The sequence below is a fragment of the Sinocyclocheilus rhinocerous genome, unplaced genomic scaffold (genome assembly GCF_001515625.1).
Source record: "Sinocyclocheilus rhinocerous isolate Xijiao unplaced genomic scaffold, SAMN03320098_v1.1 scaffold411, whole genome shotgun sequence".
In the NCBI taxonomy this organism is placed as follows: domain Eukaryota; kingdom Metazoa; phylum Chordata; class Actinopteri; order Cypriniformes; family Cyprinidae; genus Sinocyclocheilus; species Sinocyclocheilus rhinocerous.
This window is the reverse complement of record NW_015640493.1, coordinates 1,031,080-1,051,162: the sequence shown is the minus strand read 5'-3', so window position 1 is coordinate 1,051,162 and position 20,083 is coordinate 1,031,080. Positions and strand designations below refer to the sequence as shown.

General features: G+C 36.6%; 1 protein-coding gene across 1 annotated transcript in view; it reads left to right on the top strand.

The window, feature by feature from the left end:
• LOC107753272 (protein sidekick-2-like) overlaps positions 1-20,083 on the top strand; it is a 314,203-nt gene that overhangs the window by 155,525 nt on the left and 138,595 nt on the right. The gene's annotated exons all lie outside the window — the stretch shown is intronic.

Genomic DNA, 20,083 nt, shown 5'->3' with positions numbered 1-20,083 from the left:
GTCGTCCAGCCCACAGTCTGTTCACTGACCCTCTGGTGCACAGAAATCCTCCATACACTTGTGAACATCACAAGATCCTATCAGGTGGATGATTAATACATTTTGTGGAATCAAATCTTAATAGCCTGAGCACACTTTTAATGCAAAACATTTAGCAAAAAGAAGCTTTGTACATTTTAAATGACTAAACACTGTATGTGAAATGTATAATACAAATATTACAAATATATGTATTTTAATATGGTAACAATTATTTTAAAATAATTATTTAAAAATAACTATTGTGAAAATTGTGAAATATTTTTTTACAATTTAAAAGAATATATGTTTTAATAATAACAGTCATCAGTCCAGTCTTCACATGAACCTTCAGAAATGATTTTTGTTGATTGCTAAATGTTTATCTGGTGCTCAAAAAAATATTTCTAATTGCTATAAATGTTGAAAACAGTAAGTTGTGCTGCTTAATATTTTTGTGGAAATCATGATACATTTTTTCAGAATATGTTGATGAATTTAAAGTTTAATAGGGGCATCGGATGCAAAATTCACTTTTACATGGTAATGTGTCTTATGTGTCTTAGCAGTGTGTGGACACAACCACCCTACAATGATAAAAATCCATTCACTCCTTTTTTTTTTAATTGCCAAAAAATCTAAACAGTCTTAATGATCAAGCCGTTTTGATTTTCTGAGCAGTGTCTCAGAAAATCAATGAATCTAACACACATTAATCTAATATGCACAAAAATAAATGCTTTTATGCATGTCTTTGTTGGGTGCAATGATCTGTTATCTGCAGTATTTCCCGTATCACTAGCTCTTGTGATTTTGTGGCTAATAAGCATAGAGCTCAAGTCAATTTTGATTCCCCACCAAAAAGGAGAAAAAGGTTGATCCTCATCCAAAGTCCCAAGTGGATTTGACAATAGATCTCCCTGAAATTATCTTTTTGATGCGAGTAATCAGACGGGCTGTTGCTTCTGTGGTGTTGTAGAACTCTTTAAAGTTGGATGATGCCGTTTGATCGTTAGACTGATGTGGTTGACACTGGCACAGACTGTTACTGAAGTCTCTCTTGTAACCTGGAGCGCCTCTCTCTGTAGTTATAGCAAACTAACAGAGAATCCTTCAAATAGCTGTCAATTGTGAGCTTTCCAAACAGTGCAGAGCCGAACAGTGTATTAGGAATGTATTAGAAAGAAAGTGCCATAGAGAGATACAGTGTTTTATATTGCATGCTATGTCTGTTTCATGTACATTGGACTGGTTTGTTTAGTTGTTTGTATCTCATCCCTTCAGGCTTGCATTATCAGAAATGTTGTCCACATCTGTTCACAGACAGTGTAAAAGCCGCAAGGCTATATCACGGGGCCCGACTGGGTCATTTATCATTCCTCTTGCCTTGAGCAAAATTTTGCTGTAGGATAATGAAATGTCTGCAGTTGTGTTGGCCGTGGACAAGCATCTGGTGTCATTGTTAAATGTTATTTTTATGTTTCGTTTCTTTGCTTACACACTGTTTGCCCTGGTGATTTGTCTCCGCAGATTAGCCGCGTATCAGTTTTCGAATGTGCATCCGTATGTCTGTGTACCGCCGTCGGATATTTAATGCAACCTGTGCAGAAACAGCTATCAGAGAAAGTTATTTGAGCTGGGAGTCTTGGCAGCCAAAGGGTGCTATCTCGAGGACATCTCCGTGATCTATGAAGGAGAGAGACGATCAGGAAAGGCGATTTACAATGGATTTGGAAAAGCCTGAGCAGTGCATCACACCATCCGAAAGCAGCTGCATTAGTAAAATGGTGTCTGCTGGGAGACATCCAGACCCCGGGCGTACAAAGGGGGTCGTAGATCAGATTGCACAATGCAGATGAATAGGGACTGACAGTGGGAAAAATTTAATTAAATGCTGGCTTTTTCAGAGCAAAATTAATCACAGATCGCTCACTTTGACGTAAGTCAAAATGAATGGCGGGATGCTTCTGCAACAGATGCGGTTAATATTTTCACTGCAGCCCTTGAGCTGGAGTATTAAGATTTCTGTGTTGTGTAATGATGTGTGTGCTTTGTTATAGTGTTATATTGAAACTTGTTGGAGGAGCACAGCTACTAAAAAGTTCTAATGTTTCTCTCTCTCTCTTTTGTTTGTTTGTTTGTCCGTCGTGACACTTTCATTCATCTGGGTCCAAATTCATCTGGTGACCAAATCAAGGTATGAAAAGTTTATTTATTTACAGCATTCACAGTTTTGCATATGTGAAGATTATGCTGTATATTCCATGCATATGAAGTGTTTTAATTAATGAGCAGTAGATGTAAATTATGTAAATCACATTTAATTTTGCAAACTACAATAGCAAGGGCAGATAACTTTATTCTGAAGGTCAGTTTTTTGTTTGCATGTGTATTTGTGTGTGTGCTTGATTGGCATATACGTTTGCAGTTTTCAGCCAGCCAGAAAACTAGCCAATCAGAAATTCCCTCTAAATATAAATAAAAAATATTACACATTGAGGAAAATAGTTCATTGCTCACTTTTAAACCCTTTTTAAAATCTGCTAACAGCTAAATGTCTATTAAAGCATACAGTTGTGAAATAAGTAACCGTGCATTCTGAAATAAAAAAGAAAATATTTTGTGTATGAAAAAATATATCATGGATATATCATGGAGCATAGATATCTGTTTAGTTACATTATAAATATGAGCCATGATTTGTTGCTTGGTATTCAGTTGCTTGCTGTTGTAAGTCGTATGAAGAGGAAGGACATCAGAGCATCTTATTGGACAAATATCTGTGTGGTGCAGAATGAGTCATCAATATTTTTGGTCTGTTTTCCCAGAAGAGAACGACTCTAAAAGTGTAAAAAATTAAAGTTTAAAATATATTTAAAAATATTTTTAAAAAAGGATTTTCGAAGTATTATTAGAATATGTCTTAAAAGTAAAAAAAAATATTTCAATCTTTTTACTTAAAAATTTTTATTTCCTTATAATTATTTGTGAAACTTGCTAGCCATTTCTGAGTGAAAAGTCAAATTAGCTAGTATCAGATTGGCTGGCATGTCTTTGGAGGGCGGAGTTTTTTTAGAGAGGATGTGTGGTTGAGGGAAACAATTCTGCTGAAATCCCAGCACCTTTACCGTGTTAAAGTCATTATTACACATCTGTATCAGTGCATGTAAATGTCAGTCAACCGACATATACCACTGATTTAGCTCAAACTCTATAGCAGCAGCGCACTTGAGTCACAGTTCCCATGCCAGAACTCCCACTGCTGTCAGAACGCCTCTTCCTCAATGCTGTAAGTGTGCATTCTGTTTGTCAGGCTGAAAGGTAGATCCATTACAAACGACAGACAGCGTCTCCTCGCCTCTCCTGCTGCGCAGTGCACGAATGGCTGCAGATGCTGACAAGCGTTATGTTCGACCTATCAAAGCGCACGCTGACAGATCTACACGCCCTTCGCTGCTCGCAGCAGGCCTGTCTCGTTTGTTGGGGCCCCAGTTGCCATTCCTCAACTAAGATCGAGATTTTAATGGTAAAATATTGTAAAAATGCTATAGTTAAAATCTGTTAATTGTTTAATGGTAAGTTCGCTTACTATATACAGTGAAAAATTGTAATAAATGAGACATTTCAGTAAAATACTGTTAAATATATAATTTTTGGAAGTAAAAAAGACCAAGTCAAATGTAAATTGACATTCACTAACTTCCATATGTGACACTTTTTAAGTATGATTCTTCTTATTTTTTTAAATTTTTTTTTTAGTTATGTATCTTAGAGTTTTGTTACATCTGTGTATTAATATTTATTGAATTATTTTACTATTGTGTGTTACCATGATGATGTTTTGTATTTGTATGACACTGTGTGCACCTTCTAAATATTAGTATTTACCTCAGCTTGTTAAGCTACTTATGATAAGCTTTGATTGTACTGTATGTTACTTTCTCATTACTATCTGTGATTTTTGGTGGTCGTCAGTGTATTATACAGATTTATCTTAATGAAGTTGGTATATTAACATTATATAAGCTAATTAAATATACTTGTTTTACTGTAAATTTAAGTTCAGTCTGTAAAACTTAAACTGTTCTACCGTTTATTTTTTACGGTAAAGTTCTGTCAACCGTAGCAATAATTTTTTTATGTAAATTTCACAGACTTTTTTTTTTTACAGTGTGCCCTCAATCTAGTGATGGGTATGGAAGCCCGTTTCCGCCACTGAATGAAAAATTAAAAATTTAATTGCGAGTTTTTATCTCACAATTCTGACTTTTTTTCTCATAATTACGTGATACAAACTCGCAATTCTGAGAAATAAAGTCAGAACTGCGAGATATAAACTCACAATTCTGACATTTTTCTCAGAATTGCATGATATAAACTCACAATTGCGAGTTATAAAGTCAGAATTGCGAGATATAAAGTCACAATTGCGAGATAAAAACTTTTTTTTATTGCGAGTTTATATTCTGACTCTATAACATGCAATTGTGAGTTATAAAGTCAGAATTGTGAGACATAAACTCGCAATTCTGAGAACTTATAATTATTTGTGAAACTTGCTAGCCATTTCTGAGTGAAAAGTCAAATTAGCTAGTATCAGATTGGCTGGCAGGTCTTTGGAGGGCGGAGTTTTTTTAGAGAGGATGTGTGGTTGAGGGAAACAATTCTGCTGAAATCCCAGCACCTTTACCGTGTTAAAGTCATTATTACACATCTGTATCAGTGCATGTAAATGTCAGTCAACCGACATATACCACTGATTTAGCTCAAACTCTATAGCAGCAGCGCACTTGAGTCACAGTTCCCATGCCAGAACTCCCACTGCTGTCAGAACGCCTCTTCCTCAATGCTGTAAGTGTGCATTCTGTTTGTCAGGCTGAAAGGTAGATCCATTACAAACGACAGACAGCGTCTCCTCGCCTCTCCTGCTGCGCAGTGCACGAATGGCTGCAGATGCTGACAAGCGTTATGTTCGACCTATCAAAGCGCACGCTGACAGATCTACACGCCCTTCGCTGCTCGCAGCAGGCCTGTCTCGTTTGTTGGGGCCCCAGTTGCCATTCCTCAACTAAGATCGAGATTTTAATGGTAAAATATTGTAAAAATGCTATAGTTAAAATCTGTTAATTGTTTAATGGTAAGTTCGCTTACTATATACAGTGAAAAATTGTAATAAATGAGACATTTCAGTAAAATACTGTTAAATATATAATTTTTGGAAGTAAAAAAGACCAAGTCAAATGTAAATTGACATTCACTAACTTCCATATGTGACACTTTTTAAGTATGATTCTTCTTATTTTTTTAAATTTTTTTTTTAGTTATGTATCTTAGAGTTTTGTTAATTAATATTTTTAATATTTATTGAATTATTTTACTATTGTGTGTTACCATGATGATGTTTTGTATTTGTAGTGCACCTTCTGCACCTTCTAAATATTAGTATTTACCTCAGCTTGTTAAGCTACTTATGATAAGCTTTGATTGTACTGTATGTTACTTTCTCATTACTATCTGTGATTTTTGGTGGTCGTCAGTGTATTATACAGATTTATCTTAATGAAGTTGGTATATTAACATTATATAAGCTAATTAAATATACTTGTTTTACTGTAAATTTAAGTTCAGTCTGTAAAACTTAAACTGTTCTACCGTTTATTTTTTACGGTAAAGTTCTGTCAACCGTAGCAATAATTTTTTAATGTAAATTTCACAGACTTTTTTTTTTACAGTGTGCCCTCAATCTAGTGATGGGTATGGAAGCCCGTTTCCGCCACTGAATGAAAAATTAAAAATTTAATTGCGAGTTTTAAACTCACAATTCTGACTTTTTTTCTCATAATTACGTGATACAAACTCGCAATTCTGAGAAATAAAGTCAGAACTGCGAGATATAAACTCACAATTCTGACATTTTTCTCAGAATTGCATGATATAAACTCACAATTGCGAGTTATAAAGTCAGAATTGCGAGATATAAAGTCACAATTGCGAGATAAAAACTTTTTTTTATTGCGAGTTTATATTCTGACTCTATAACATGCAATTGTGAGTTATAAAGTCAGAATTGTGAGACATAAACTCGCAATTCTGAGAACATATCTTTTTCCTCCCCTCAAAATTGGACTTTTAACTCGCAATTGTGAGTTTATATCACGCAATTCTGACTTTATAACTTGCAATTGACTTTATAACTCACAGTTGTGAGTTTATATCCCACAATTCTGATTTTATATCTTGCAATTCTGAATTTATAACTCGCAATTGCGAGTTTATATCTCACAATTCTGTGAAAAAAAATCAGAATTGTGAGATAAAAAGTCGCAATAGCCTTTTTATTATTTTTATTCAGTGGCGGAAACGGGCTTCCATAGATGGGAGAAATGAAGTGTCAGGGTTCTGTTACTTCGGTCTAGTGTAATTCATGGTTTTGTCATGTGCTCTCATGTCAATTGTCTTGACCCCACCCATCTTGTTACCTGATTATTGGTTAATTTGCCCCACATGTGTTCCCTCGTTACCCTCCTCATTTGCTCTCCATTTATTCTCCTTGTGTTTGCAGTCCTGGGCCAGTTCGTCACCATATCTCCCTGGATGTGTCCTGTCGTGTCGAGATCCTGCCTTGCCTAGCCTTGCCAGCCTGTTTTTCCCCCACGGGGTAGTTTTTGTTGTCTGTTTTGTTTTATTTTATTAATAAAGCCCTTATCTTCCTGCACTATTGAGTCCTCGCTCCATCCTTCATCCCCAACCCTGACATGAAGCTTTTGAAAACTTTGCATCAGTTGAACCAATTGTTCTGCAAAATGATTCACTTTTTTTAAGTGCTTGACATGCCACATGCTGGTAATGCCTGCAGGTCAGAACATTGTAAATCCATTGAAAAGTCAGCTCAAACATGCATACCTTTTACACGCCTTTTAAAATATAATTTCACATGTTATATTGAAAGTATAATCTATTAAATGCAATTAACAAATAATCTAATTCCATTAATTATGAAGTGTCTGTATAATATCTTATTTTATTAATTTGTAGGGATGTTTTGTGTGTTTTATGGAGAGCTTGGTTAATCAGGCCAATAAGAAATGATTAACTAGAACTCTTCCTTTTTTTATTATACAAATGAATCGTTAAAAATATTTAGAAATTTCTAAAATTGATGTGGTTTTGTGGAAAACCACAAAGACACTGGTTTATGAGATCGCCGAGATCATCGCCCCCCAATGGCAACCACTGAAATATCAAAAACAGTTATGACGTAAGAAAGCTTTGCTTACTGAAATCGTGTGGCTTTGGTAGTTTGATACATGCTCCAAATTTGAAGCTTCACAAAACAGTGTTTTGCAAACATCCATCACTACTGTATCTCCATCTACATGTGCAGGCGGTTGTAGTTTTAAAGGCTTGGAGAGCTTTTAATGCGGTTTCATTCATCTCCGGTTTGTGTGTGTGTGTGTGTGCACGTTTTTGTGATTTAGGGGTAGGGTTGGTGTAGGGCAATAGAATATATGGTCTGTACAGTAGAAAAACCATTACGCCTATGGGATGTCCCCACTTTTCACAAAAACAAACCTGTGTGTGTGTGTGTGTGTGTGTGTGTGTTTTCTAGATGGGTATGGCATGTGTAATGTTGTCTGATTTTGTGCAACGTTTGATCTCAGTCGATGCACTAATGATTCCAACAGCGAAACGCAACGTTGACAAGAAGCCTCTGAAGCATATTTAATGTGAAAGGATGGAAAAATGAGGACAGAAACATAACGAAAGCTGAAATCTGAGAGCTTGTCTTTATGCATTTGCACGGCCTTTCTGTCTACCGTATCAATTTGAGCACAAACAACAACAACAGCCTGACAAAGTGCAGTATGGTTTACAAACACTCTGGCATTATAGGATATTATTGTTTAGGCCCTGACAGATGTTATACCATCAAATGAGGATGTCTTTATTTTATTTATTAATTTTTTTGTTCTGTCGAGTATCTCATTCTGATTAAATGCGATTACACTGGGTCGTGACACATATGGTTGTACTGGTCCCAGTTCTGTTGGTCCTAATAAGGATGGTGTAATCCCTCATTTCATCTGTTCATCCCTAATGGGGGTCAGTTTGGGATTTGCCTGCCTGTTCATCTGATGTAATGCATATGCAACAAATCTGACCCCTGACTGTGACCACCACCAAACACCAAAACTGGATGAATTTACCAGGCCAGACAGACAGATAAACAAACAGACAGGAAATGGCATCTGACAAGGCAAGAAAGTGACTTTGTTTGTGGTGCTTTGTCTAGTTTTTCTGTTTTCTTTCATCTCTGTGCACCCACTCTCAAACCCGAAAGAAGGACAAGAACACTAGGAACACAAAAAGAAAAGACTTGAGATTAAAGGGGAGGAAAATAACAACAGTATGTGGATTACAGCAGATTTGTGTGAGGAATGCATGATAGCCCATCTCATCCTTTTATCGACTTGACTGAGATTGCATGTCATCTTAAGAAGAGAGAGGAGGAGTGGACAAGACAGCATGAGAAAGAGAATATTATTATTATTATCTTAACAATCTGAATTATGATTAAGATATATACGTGTGTGTGTGTGTGTATGTGTGTACTGCATTGGCATAAGAATAGTGCCATGTGGTCCAATCATAGATCTGTTCAGTGTTTACAGTATGATTCCAGAATAGGCACTGTACAATAAAGCAGGATCAAGTAAACTGTCACCAATTGTTCTCTCCTTGCTTTGTCATTATTTGTGTGTCTCTTGAAGCTTTTGAGTCCATTCTCAGTCAGTCCAGAGCCTCGCTGCCAGCCTCGCTGGCCTGTGCCAACAACATAAATATTTTAGTGACAAGGACGGTCGACTGTTTACTGACGAAGCAAAAGTGTTACTGGCACCGGCCACTGTCTCTCTCTGGGTGTGTGTGTGTGTGTGTGTGTGTGTTAGAAGATGAATGTTGGAACCAGCCCCTATTGTGTGTAGGCACTTTTGAAGCAGCCCCCTGCAGATCCTGGACTACAAGAAATAAATCAGCGTTTCACCTTTTTAGTAGAGACCCAGTTTCCTGATGTACTTAAAGTCAACATGAAATGTCATTTGCAACCTGTTTTACTTCTGTAACATGATATATTTCAGAGTAAAACAGGATATTCAACAAGTTTATAATGTAGGACGGGACTTGATTGAAAGGTGGCCATTCCATAGTTGAAGCCAGACCTGAAAGCAAGCTTAATGAAACAAAACCTAGTTTATTAATATTGTTAACAATTTTAAATAATCAAGTTGTTTCTGTTAAAAAAAACTACTTCAGAAAATGTGGTTTGTCCACCTCAAAAGGTCAAATTATTGGACATTTTATTTATTATTCTATATAATATGTTCTATTCATTTACTATGAGGCTTGAAATTTGTTAATGATAATAATAATAATAATAATAATAATAATTATTATTATTATTATTCACTAAATAAAGCAATGATATTTTATTATTTTTAAATTTTATTTACTATAGTTAGTCTGGGACCACATGTTGCTTTGTAATTACTAATAAAGAAATATATATATATATATATGATATCCAGTATGCAGTCAACATTTAAATTCAGTAAATATTAAACCTAGATTGTTGACTTTAATGGCAGGTCATTACTTGAAAACTGTGGTGATAGTGGGCAAAGATATGTCAAATTTTTGTCTTCCACTTTCGCTCTCCCTCTGTTTCTTTTTCCTCTGCTGAAGATACAGCTGACCCTTCCTTGCTTACTTCCTTGCTCACATCAAACAGATTGATTCCAAAATCCTTTCTTTTTATCCATGTCTTTAACAGTGTTATAATGGAGAACAAAAGCAGGCTACCCTACATCCTACGCAGGTTAGGTTCATGTAACAAGACAGTCAATTAAGCTGGTCCAGTGAATTCATTAAGCAGGTCAACACTCTGCTAGCGTGTATCAGTGGCATTGAGAAGCAGGAAATGCTATTATCTGACAATATGCTGAAGATAGAGCCAACAAAAGAGAATTGAGGATGCTTCCCTGGCATTGTGACGTTCCCTTAGGACTCATGTAACTCAAATCACATTTATGTCTGTGCACACAAATTAATCTCAGCAGGAAGCACATGTTAGGCATGTGCAGACGAACACATGCCCACCCACAATCCTAGTTTTTTCCCACATGGTGCTGTTCTGCCACAGCATGAGGATCAAGATTCTATCAAGTCTACCTGCTGCTTCCAAAACCCCTGAGTGACGGCACTCCAAACATCCCAGCGTTCTGGATCAGCAGTGTCCTCGACTCTTGTCCTTGCACCATGTCCCCCCTCACCCCCCCACCTATGTGCCAGCCAAATACACACCGTCCTACAGGGACTAGCTGCCACATGCATGGGAAAGAGTGCCAGGCGTGCGGTCAGACTAAAAGTCCTGGCATGGCCCCCATAAACAGGCCCCCTGTGTGTTGGCATGACCCGTTGTGCCAGACCATCTCTACCACCTGGCTTGCTGTCTGTGGCTCTGGTCTGACAAAAAGCAGTCTGACAGGCATGGAGCAATAATGTTTCTCCTCCACTATATCCTTATCCGAAGTTTAGTTTCTGTTAGTAAATTAAAAACTAAGTACTTGGTGTTTGTCTTCATAGTACTTCAGTCTTATGTTAAATTATGTGTCTTATCTGGGCAACAGTTTCTTATGTAATCTATCATTTTAAATGCAGCACAGTTTTATTATTATTATTATTAATAATAATAATATTATTAATAATATTATTAATATTATTATTATTATTATCATTATTATATAAAGAACCTTTTTCCACAATGGATGTTGGGGCTACATGATGACTACGGTATTTAGCACATCTGCTCTTGCTAGCTTGTAGTTATCTGACATAAAAACTGAGATTTTCTTTTATCTCTCTCCTTCTCTCTTTCTTTCTCTCTAAAACATGTTTAAATGGACTTGTTCTAGTCTTACTGTATGAACCTAAATTAAATGTGTGCAAAAGTTTTCCTCAATTGACTGCATACATTTTTTTGAGTATTTTTAGACCTGTACAATTCATACCAATTAAAATATCTTGAGTCATATCAATTTCTATAGAAAATAGATATATTTTTTCCTAGATATGCTCAGGTCTAAAATATTTTGTTGGATTGAAATTGCTCTTTGTGAAAACTGTATAATTTTATAAAATCCTTATCTTGTATTTATATGTCTAGTTGAGAGTCTGTATCCATAAGAGTTTTCACACCATAAATTTTCTTTGAATTTTAGAGGTCTGTTTATTGGTCATGTTTATTATTAGCATTGTTTTTAGCAGTTTCTATTTAGCTGTAATTTATATTTATATTATGTTTATATGTATTATTGCTGAATGTATTAATGCATATTTAGTCATTTTAGTACTTCAACTTTTTTATTTAATATTTAATTAAATTAAATTTAGTTTTATTTCTGTCAGGACCACTATCGTCAAAGATGATTGACAATTAGCATACAGTTTGGATTGGCGGTATGGTTCTGTTCTGGGCAAGAACTCCATGCGCATCCATGCAGCCTAGCATGGATGAGAGCAGGGAGAGCAGCAATAACCCCCCAGGGTAAACAGAACAGAACCAACATAAATGTATTGCAGATATTGTTAATGTTCAATAATTTTATGTACACATTTTAGAATGAGTCTGATTCAAAGGAGAATCAGAAGGCTGAATCCCGACTGACAGAGGAGGAGCTGGGGATGGAGGAGGGTAATTAGCTATTGAGCAATGCGAAAACTGCTGATGATACTGAGGGACCTTATATATGAATGCTTAGATAGGTGTCGTATTCCTATAGGTAGATGGGGATCAGCTGAGAGTCAGTTGATGCGAGCTTGACTAACGTGACCTGCCAGAACTAACGCTACGCTTGATTTAAATTTTGTTTATGTTTATAAAAATATATATATTTTATTTGTATGTTTTTGTATATATTTTGTTTATATATGTATATTTTTATCATTATTTCAGCTGATGAAAAAGATTTTTACTAGTTTAAGTTTTAGTTAACCATAACAACTCTGACGTGAGCAGGAGCCGTTGTGGAAATTCCAGCAGATCAGGTGTAACATTGCAATATACTGTCCGGAGAGACCTGTCCTGAACCCCACATTGATCCCATTTGCTATTTAATGAAAAAATTTTAATTCATATCTTTTAAGTTTCACATCACAATAAGATAAGAGCTAAAAATTAGATTAGAATTGATAACAGATTCGCATTGAGCAAGGGCACGGGATCTTGCATGACACCGGAAAAGTTCAGAAAGAGCTTTTTTTCCGTCTGAGTTTTATTGTCAGTGTTGATGCACATAAACAGTAGTAATACGGATAGAAGAATGAAGGCCGTTGTGTGCGTGAATAGCAAATGTGGCAACTGGAAAAGGCAATTTTATTGCAATTTAACAGGTTTGAAAACGTCTCCTGTTTATCCTTGGATGATGCGAACACACACTTTCAGACAAAGCTGCTTGTTTCGACACTGTCACATTGTTCAAGATTGGAAGAAATCCGAACGAGAGTCTTTTCTCAGGTGTACATATTGTATTGATTCCTGTTGCATGTTGCAGTGCTGATGAGGCGCCTGTCAGTGAACAGAAACAAGAGTGTGAAAAAAACAAAGAAAAACATAGAGTGATACAGAACGTGAGTATAGCGCTTATTGATGTACACGTTGAAAATACTTTTTTCCAGCACTTGAGTTTTCCTTGGCTCCCAGCTGAAATAAAGAAATAAATACAACAGCACCAACAGGGAATCGATTGGTCCAGATTATTTCTCACTTCCAGTGCAGAGGTGTGCAAAATGTGAACAGGACCCGAGAAAAAAGAGAGCGGTGTTTGAAGCAGCTGCGTGAGACCTCACCTATTTACTTTGTAGGCACAGACTTGTCAACAGCTCTCCTTTTATATGTTGAGATGGGCCTTCCTCTCCTCTAATCAATGCTCATTTGGCCGTTGTGTATCCAAATGCCATCTAAAATCGAATAATTGCTTTTTGCCCTTTTCATTCAAAGCTGTTTGCCTGTGGTCACCAAGACTTCAATAGGCGATAAAAGCAACCGTGGTTTCGCAAAGAGGCAGAAAACAAGTTTCAGTTTCTTTACAACTCTCTGGGAGTTATGGGGAAGATTGCTGCCGTAGGAAGCAAACAAGAGGAGAGGTAATGACAAACTCATGCAATTCGTTTTTCATGCTGGTCTTAAATCAAAGATCCAGTTATTTTACTTTGTCATGACACATAGTCCCCTGCCTCAGCACCTGATTAGGTTCACCTCAGGATCTGGAGATAAACCAACACAGGGGCCTGTATGGAAGTGCTCATGCTGCGAAAAAATGTGAGAAATGAATTGAGGATTTTTTTTCTCTCTCGCTCTCTGAAAATAATAACAGATAGTAGTAATGGAGTCTAACTAATCAGGTTTCAGGATGTATTTCTTTCCAAGATTTTTTTCTTCTGAAGCCTGTGAGTATATGAAAGATGTGAGCATGCAGCATCACATATCCAGTGCACTTTTATAGTGAATAACATCATTTCCATTTCTAATTTGCACAAGTTTCCCCAGAAGTGATGAAGACATGTTCTCTTGAACACATGTTTGACTCATTTTTAAAACATGGCAATTCGTGTTAATCATGTTCATGGCAAAAGAGCTGCAGGCGTTTTCTAACAGCGGACTCTAGGGAGTGCTTAGGGCTCGATGAAAAATTTGAGAGAGGAAAAAAATGGTTTTAGGGTTGTTAACATTTTTACTTTTAAAGTTAATTAAAAGTTTTAATTAAATACTGCATGTTCAACACAGTTTTTTTTTTATATTATTAAATGTCAATGCTTTCTGATGGCTGGTTGTACATGTTGTTTTATTCTAATGACATACTGTACTTAGTTAAAGAGTTATTGTTAACTAAAACTAATACTAGTGTATTAATAAACTTTTTAAAATTATTTTTATAATTGAAATAAAGCTGAAATAAAATAAAATAGAATATTAGAGGAAAAACTTAAACGGAAATTAGAAATGTTGCATTTGAATCTAAAATAAGTTTAAATTGAAGCACTAAAATTACTAAAATGAAAAATAATTCAAAAGCTTAAACTAAAATTAAAATGAAAACTGAAAATATAAAAATACAAGGTCATTAAAATAATAGTATATGAATCATTTTAATAGTAAGACGTATTATATTATCAATATAAATGTATGTATAAATATATAAATATTTATACAATGTAATATAGATATTGAAATATTCTAAATATATAAATATTATTAAAAATAAGGTTGATACATCTAAAATAGTGGTTAGAGAAAGATATATGTTCAACTTAATGCAAAGTAAACATATAGAATATATAAAATACTTAATACAAAGTATTAATATTTTAATAATTTACTTTGGGTACAGTGATTAATTAAAGCCACTCAGTAAAAAAGTATCTTTATATATGAAATTATTATATTTATTATAATTATTATATTTTAGCAAGGAGGTTATCATATTTTGGGGTTTGGCATCAAAACAAGCAATAAGTTATGTTTGTTACGGGGCTGACAAGACGTGAGACATGCGGATCCATGTGCAAGCTTTATTAAAGCAGAGAGGTCAGAAACACAGGCAGGGTCGAACAATGGCAAACAGGTATATGGCGGGCAAGACACAACAATAATCCTAGGGCTAGCGAAGGTCAACGAACGGCGAACAGAATCAAAAGGGCATGACTAAAGGGATAAATCCAGGAAAACAGGCAAAGATCAGAAACCGAGAAAACAGACAAGGCAAGGCAAGACAAGACTAGGCTAAACAAGGAAACACGGGCAGGATAACAGAAACTAGGAATAATAACCGGCTAAGCAATACTCGGCAGAGAATGGTTGTTTGAGTGAGTGTTATATAGTGAATGTGTGATTGATGACAGCTGTGTGCAATCAGTGCTGTGTGCAATCAGTGCAATGAATGATGGGATATGTAGTCCGGGGTGATATGCAACAGTGTGTAGTGCGAGAGTCAATGAAAATGGAAAGGGTGACCTCTGATGGCTAGCAGACGGAAGTTCATGGACCGGATATGTAACAGAGCCCCCCCCAAGGAGCGGCTTCCAAACGCTCCAAAACACTTTACGATTCCGGAGGGCGGTGGAGTGGAGGCGGAACATGGGGAGGGATGGAGGACCAGGTCCACATGGCAGTGGAGAGACCGGGAACTGAGGCAGAACCAGGTGCAATGAATGATGGGATATGTAGTCCAGGGTGATATGCAACAGTGTGTAGTGCGAGAGTCAATGAAAATGGAAAGGGTGACCTCTGATGGCTAGCAGACAGAAGTTCATGGACCGGATACGTAACAGAGTTCTCTGGGCTGGCAGAATTTTTCTTTCTCATTATTTCTCTTTCTGTTATGTTCATGGAATCCAAGTGGCCTCGACACTCAGGCCAGGTGATAAAGTCAATGAAAAACATTTAAATCATCCTCACGGTGAGCAGAATTTACTGTACGATAAGAGCCCCACGGGTTTGCATGGCTAACATGCCTGTGTCTCTTCTCTAAAGATAATCCATCTGGTTATTGCTTACAGAGAGGCATCCAAGCTGGCACGGCCGTTCTTTGGCTGCAGCTCCAAAGGGGACATTGTACAGTATTTGTGGAGGGTTGTAAAAACAACCTCACGGTCACACAGCCGGGCCATCACTTGGTTCTCGGTATCAGGCGAGTGTGTGGATGGAGGGGGTTGCTCCCCCAACTTGCTCCCCCCCCCACACTGCAACACCTGCTCCCACCAGACACGACTGTACCCCAGCCAATCTCCATGCTAAGTCTCCAAGGCTCATGAACCACAGGACCTCATGCATGGCTGGCGTGCCACAAGCGTGATATCTGAATTCTCCATGCATTCCAGGATGGGATTATTCACAGAGGGACGGCCGGTCTAGGATGGCACATGACATGACAGCTGGGTATGGCCTCGGGTCCAGGGGGCTTCCGTTTCTGGCGCCCCATGTGAGAAGTGAGGGAAGGCTGAAGTGTCGTCATTGACTTTGATATTTTATAGATGCAAGGACAGCTTGTGTGGATTAATTTGGGGAGAAAGCATACTTGGAGTTTGGTTTGGGATGAAATTGAGCAGCTGTTTTTTTGGCATGTAAAACTTTGAACTACTTTAATTAAGCCTGTGAGGTTCCGACTTTTTGTCTGTTTTGATATCATGAAATTGCTGAAGATGTTTGTTGATGAAGAGTTTTGTTTTATTTTGTTGAAGATCAGACAAAAATGCATTGAGAGAATTGAGCAATTGTAATTAACACATACTGATATTGACAATATGGTGAGAGAAAAAAATATAACACTGCAAGATATTAAAAACACACTACCAATGTTTTTAGAATAATGTTGAAAGAGTGGTTTCAAATAATTTATATTAACATAATAATTAAATTAAATTTTATATATATATATATATATATATACATACATACATACATACATACATACATACATACATGATTGATTGAGTGACAATGAGTCACTGAATCATTCATTCAACCAATTTGTTTAAAAAAAAAAAGATTAATTAATGAACAAACAATATGAGTGAGTCATTTAATCATGCATTAAACCGATTTGTTCAAAATACTTATTTGTTCAGGAAGTGAATTAAGTGATTTTCATTGAATCAAGCACTCGATTCAGTGATGCCTTGGTTTGGAAATGATTTTGTTGAAATGATAACTCAATAGTAACTTGTATAAAAGCAATATCACACTCACAATCATATGAGATCAGTCAGTTATATCCATAACATAACCGCACATTTGCTCAACGTGAATACATCTTTGCCATAACAACACACTCCACACAATGCAATATCTATCCTATAAAATCTATCCTATACAATATCTATACGATATATAAAAAATAATAATAATTAATAAAAATGTTTGAAAATATATTTAAATCTTGATTTGCTACTGTCATTTTGAAATGTTTATTTATTTGTTTGTTTGTTGACTAAAATGCCATTTTAGTAAAATGGGCTAAAATTTATGAAAATGGCATGATGAAATACTGACACAATTGATGCCTAAAATATGGAATAAATCATCCCCAATTCCCCAAAATAATAACGGGAAGCAGAGAGAAAATATGAAAACCAAACTTTCATGAAAATGAATGGGATATTAACCAAATTCAGACCATTTAGGTTCATATGAAACGGCTTTTATGGAGGATTGGGTGCATGTGTGTCCTTTTATGTCCTGACCATCTCTCTCATTCCTCAGTATCTCTCCTTCTTTCTCTCTCTATCTTCTCTCATGCCTGTTCCTCATTGCATGAAGACTCCTAAGAGCTGTGATGAAACTTGCTCGGCTATCTCTCCCCTGCAGGCCCCGGCACTGCTCAATAATTTTTCCCCGCCAAGCCCCATGTCATCTTTCCCAAAAGGGAAGGAGAAAGAGAGGGAATAGGGAGCCAGAAGAGAGTAGGACATTGGGATGCACACTTTTTAATGTAGCATAGTGGGGAAGCAGTGGCCAATTTGATGTTGGTTGCAGTAAATATTCACATAAAGAACGTCTCAGGTTACTTATGTAACCATGGTTCCCTGAGTAGGGAACGCACTGGCCCCTGGATCAGATGATGTCAAAGAAAGAACATCATCCTTCAGCGGCTGTCTCTCGCCCGCCGCCGATGAGCGCGAGTAGGAAAGCCCCTCTCTAAACTCATCGGCCAGGTCCACCTGAGATCCCCACGAGCTCATTCTCCTCCGTGCCTCAGCAGCAGCGGGTCCTGAACCGCGGGGAGCAGATGGCTGCCCCTCTTTACTTGAAAAGAGAGACAAACGAGAACGGAGCTTTTTCATTGGAAAAAACTCGCAATGCACGCAGATTGCCCCCTCGAGGACATCGCGTGCGTGCTCTTCGCCCAAACAAACAACACATAGATCGTGTGTGTCATCTGGTGTCAAATAGCGATGACACGGATGCACACACCTTCTAAATGCTCTGCTAGTGCTCGCCATAATAAATAGAGATAGCTCTTACTTTTTCCTTGGAAATGCACGCTTCAAACAGAACAGTCAATGAAGACGAAGAAGAGAATGATGTGTGCTCCCGGCGCCTATTTATACTATAGTCGCACCGGTAGTGACGTCATGGCTGTCGCCGGCCAACGAGTTGGTGTTTTTTCAATGTATGCTTCAGACACGGGTCACGACGAGGCGTTCCCCATAGCGACCCCTAGAGGACGCAGTTCGAAGTTCCCATGAAGGGGAACTGCATATTTTCTGGAAATTTGTGGAGAAGTGTGCTTTTGATAGTTTCTGAATATTAATTGAGAACAGGACAGTCATTCTTGTGTCTTCTGGAGTATAAATCCCATTAAATACTGTAATTTGTCCTAGATGTTAGGTCTTTCTTGAAAACTTTTCTTAGTGATCTGAAATATTAATCACTCAGACTAATTTTCAAATGTCGCAGTGGGACGCAACACTGAGCCCTTCCCAGCAGACCCCCGCAGATTCTGATTTGGTAACAGGGGCGGAGATAAATGGTTAATATGTGGAGAGCAAGACTCCTTTTATCTCCTTTGATTCAGACTTTTCTTTAATTCCTCCATGTATTTAATCTGCTATTTGCTGGGCTCCACCGAGCAGCGTCGAGGTGAGTCAGAGACTAATAAAGGTCTGGCATGGAATCTGCCTGATGGAACATCCCTCTCATCTTGTTCCATCTGAGGAGTCTTTTATTTGTTTTGATTGGGAGCTTCCGAGCTTCTACCCTCTGAGGCTTCCAAAATGTGTTTTTGGAGAGCTCTGACAAAATGTGTATTGTTTCGCTTGCTTCTTTGAAATATCTCTCATTATTATGACAGGAACTTGCTTGCACAGAAATTTTAGTTGTTAATCAAAGAGGAAATGGATCAAAGAACAGTTCTGCACTGCAGTTCATACTCTTTATTAGTTGTGCTTTACTAGTACTATTAACCATATTTATGGTTAAGGATTTTAATAAGTGCTTAACCATAAATTGGGAACTTTGGCATGTAGCTTGTTTCACATATTTGGGAAGGTTATGGAAAGTCTGATTATTTTTTGTGTCAATTATTTTAAATTTCAATGTTATGTCACAATATTATTGTTTTACTGGATTTTTGTTAAATCAAATATATGCAGCCTTAGAGACTCTTAGAAACAAGAGACTTGTTTCTAAAACATTAAAATCTAACCTACCCCAAACGCTGGAACAGTAGTGTATATTTATTTATAATGATATTCCCTGCATGTTAATAAATATGACTATGACGAATGTTGATTAACAGGCAAACATGTGAAAAAAAAAACATGCTATAATATAGACGGATATATCATCAAGACATTTTACACAGCAACACTGCTTACATGTAAGAATGGTTTATATAGTATGTCAGAATATGAGAAAGGCTATTATTCTATTATTCCGCTAAACTTGCAGGAAAACTGCACTGTAAGTAGGTTGCTGTAAATTTTACAGTAACTTACTGGCAGCTGGATGCTAGTAATTTACTGTAAAAATGTTTACAGTATTAGTACTGTAATTGCATTTACAGTACAATAATGTCTTTACTGTATTTTATTTACAGTATTATTACCGTATTTTCATTTACAGTATCAGTACTGTAGAGTTTATTTTCATTTAGTTTAAACATTTTTTTACCTGTAAAAAACAATCCAATTGTGGTACTGCACTGTAAACCATGATTTTTACCATACCAGCCCCTGATGATTTCTGAAGGATCATGTGACTGGAGTAATGATCCTAAAATTCAGCTTTGATCACAGGAATAAATTACATTTTAAAATATATTCAAATACAAAACAGTTATTTAAATAGTAAAAATATTTCAAATAACCAAATTTCAAATATTTGGATCAAATAAATGCAGGCTTGGTGAGCAGAAGAGACTTCTTTTTAGAAACATTAAAAATCTTACTTTTCAATAACCTTTGACTGGTAGTGTAAATAAAATACAGTAAAAATGAGTTTGTGGTGTTG